The following is a 3,839-nucleotide window of genomic DNA, read 5'->3' as shown; positions in this document are numbered from 1 at the left end:
GAATGCTATCTCAGGATGTGTGTGAGTTACAAATTGTAACCCCCAACTAAGGACCTATACAATATTGAGTTCTCAAAATTCTCAGTGCCTTGAGACCCAAGTTTGAGTGAGGCCAATATTGGTTGAGACATGCTTCAATTGACTTATTTCTGCACACTTTAGCAAGTCTAAAATATATTTTGTGAAATGTGTAAACTACCAAATGCCAATTGATTGAATTCAAGAACTAGGAAATAATGCAAGCCTCCTAAGTCTTTCAAAAACAATTTAGAATAATGAAATTGATTAATTAGATCATTAACATCAGTTCGATTATCACCAGTGATAACTATATCCTCAATATAAGCGAGTAAATAGATACTATAATTATTAGTGAAACGAATGAAAATAGAGCTATCAGCTTTTGTGTTAGAAAAACCATACTGAAATTAATTTAAACTAGGAGTAGCAAACCAAGCACAAATAACCTGCTCCAACCTGTAAATGACTCTATCTGACTTGCACACAAGGTTGGGATCATTGCTTGTAAATCTAGGAGGCTAATTGTTGAATCATGTACACAGATTCAGTTAATTAATTGGTCATTCAAAAACGCATTATTAAAGTTGAATTAGCGAAGAGGCCAACTCTTATATTTAGAGTAAAGTACTAAATTGGCCCTCTACGTTTGGGCGTAATCCTATTTTAGTCCTTAAGATTTAAAGTGTCATATTTGAATCCAACAAAGTTTCATTTAGCTTCAATATAGTTCTACCGTGAGGTCAAAGTTAAATAATTAACAGAATGTCTAACATAACAGCAGTACAAGAACAAGGTCGATAATCTGAAGAACAAGTACAAACACCAGAAGAGCAAAATCAACTGTAGATGCATCAATACATTTATTTATTAATCAAGATAAAATAATATACTTGTATATTCTCAATTCATCTTCGAGTAATCAAGATAAAATATGGAGTGTGAATCAAGTCACAATTACAATGCTAAATGCTAGGTAACACATACCATTAATTGCCATATTTGTTTCTTCTGGGACCAAATGGCTCTTTGGTGAGCATCGAACAAACTAAGATAAGGACCTGAGGAGTACAGACCATTCTAGTTATGCTGCACTAATCCAAATTTTATAATTTTGCTAGCATAATAAATAAATACTGCAGAAATAATTCTTACATAACCAATTATTGGCTTGCCGAGCATAATAGTCAGAAGAATCTTGCGTGTGCCATGACAATCATAGTTTAGAACAAGCACTTTCCTAAAATTATAAAATAAGATTATTATACCATGATATTACAAAAGGTTAAAAAATAATTAAGTGACAAATCTGCAATTAAAATGATTAATAAACTAATATTACGTACTCAGGATCCAAATTGTTTCCAAACATGTAAGCAATAATAGCCAGTTCTTTATAAAAAAATTTTATCTCTTTAGTTGGCCAAAATAAAAGGTCCAAACACTATAAAAATAATGTGGACAGTAATTATTTAATTAAAATATACACACAAAATTATACATAATACTTGTTTGTGTATAAAAAATAAAAAATTAAAAATTTTGCTAAAACTAACATTATCCTAAATTTAAATACTTACACGTGGCATGTCATTTCCATCCATGTTTGAATTGTAATTGTTGTAGTAAAGCCATGGACGACCTGGAGGAAGCTTCTCCCCAAAATTCAATTCTTTCTACAAATCCAAAAAATATGACAATTAATCAAAATAAAACAATATACTTGTATATTCTCCATTCATATTCAAGTAAGCAAAATAAAATACGGAGTGTGAATCAAGTCACAGTCACAATGTTAAATGCTAGATAGCAAATACCATTGATTGCCATATTTGTTTCCTCTGAACCCCCAAACGGCTCTTTAGTTCGAACAAATAAAGATAAGCGACCTGTGGAGTACAGACAATCCTGGTTATGCTGCACTAATTCAAATTTTATAATTTTGCAAGCATAATAAATAAATACTACAGAAATAATTCTTATATCACCAATTATTGGCTTGTCGGGTATAATAGTCAGAAGAGTCTTACGTGTGCCATGACAATAATCGTTTGGAACAAACACTTCCCTAAAATCATAAAATCAGAGTATTATACTATGATATTAGAAAAGGTTTAAAAATAATTAAGTGAGAAATCAACAATTAAAATGATTAATAAACTAATATTATGGAATTTTGGATCTAAACGTTTTCAAAGATGTAAGCAGCAATGGCCAGTTTTTTACCAAAAAATTTAATGTCTTTAGTGGGCCAAAATAAAAGGTCCAAACACTATAAAAATAATGTGGACAGTAATTATTTAATCGAAGTATACACACAAAATTATATATATAACTTTTTTGTGTGTATAAAAAATAATTTTGCTAATACTAACGTTATCCTAAAATTTAAGCACTTACACGTGACATGTCATTTTCGTCCATATTTAGATTGTAATTGTTGTACTAAAGCCATGTAGGACCTGGAGGAAGTTTATTCCCAAAATATAATTCTTTCTGCAAATTCAAAATATACGACAATTAATCATGATAAAATAATATACTTGTATATTCTCAATTCATCTTCAAGTAATCAAGAGAAAGTATAGATGTTGAATCAAGTCACAATCACCATGCTAAATGCTAGGTAGCAAATACCATTGCTTGTTATTTTTGTTTTCTCTTGGCCCAAATGGCTCTTTGGTGAGCATCGAACAAACTAAGATAAAGACCTATGGAGTACAGACAATCCTGCTTATGCTGCACTAATCCAAATTTTATAATTTTGCAAGCATAATAAATAAATACCGCAGAAATAATTCTTACATTACCAATTATTGGCTTGCCGGGCATAATAGTCAGAAGAGTCTTGCGTGTGCCATGACAATCATCGTTTGGAACAAGCACTTTCCTAAAATAATAAAATCAGTATTATACTATGATATTAGAAAAGGTTAAAAATAATTACGTGACAAATAACCAATTAAAATGATTAATAAACTAATATTACCGACTCTGATCCAAATTTTTCCAAAGATGTAAGCAGTAATGGCCAGTTCTTTTACTAATATAACCGTTATCTTAAAATTTAAGCACTTACATGTGGCATGTCATTTTCGTTCATGTTTGGATTGTAATTGTTGTAGTAATACCATGGACGACTTGAAAGAAGCTTCTCCCAAAATGCAATTCTTTTTGCAAATCCAAAGTATATGACAATTAATCAAGAAAAAATGATATACTTGTATATACTCAATTCATCTTAAAGTAATCAAGATAAAACATGGAGTGTGAATCAAGTCATCGTCACAATGCTAAATTCTAGGTAGCAAGTATCATTGATTACCATATTTGTTTCCTATTGGCGCAAATGGCTCTTTGGTGAGCATCGAACAAACTAAGATAAAGACCTTTAGAGTACGAACAATCTTGGTTATGCTGCACTAATCCAAATTTTATAATTTTGTAAGCATAATAAATAATACTACAGAAATAATTTTTATATCACCAATTGTTGGCTTCCCGGCATAATAGTCAGGAGATTCTTGCGTGTGCAATGACAATGATAGTTTCGAACATGCAGTTCTTTAAAATCATAAAATCAGAGTATTATACTATGATATTAGAAAAGGTTAAAAGATAATTCAATGACAAATCCGCAATTAAAATGATTAATAAACTAATATTACGTACTCTGGATTCAAATTGTTTCTAAAGATGTAAGCAGTAATGGCCAATTCTTTATAAAAAAATTTTATTTCATTATTGGCCGAAATAAAAGGTTCAAACACTACAAAAATAATGTGAACATTAATTATTTAATCATAGAATACACACAAAAT

The sequence above is a fragment of the Arachis hypogaea genome, chromosome 18 (assembly GCF_003086295.3).
Source record: "Arachis hypogaea cultivar Tifrunner chromosome 18, arahy.Tifrunner.gnm2.J5K5, whole genome shotgun sequence".
Classification (NCBI taxonomy): domain Eukaryota; kingdom Viridiplantae; phylum Streptophyta; class Magnoliopsida; order Fabales; family Fabaceae; genus Arachis; species Arachis hypogaea.
Note: the sequence above shows the minus strand (reverse complement) of the source record.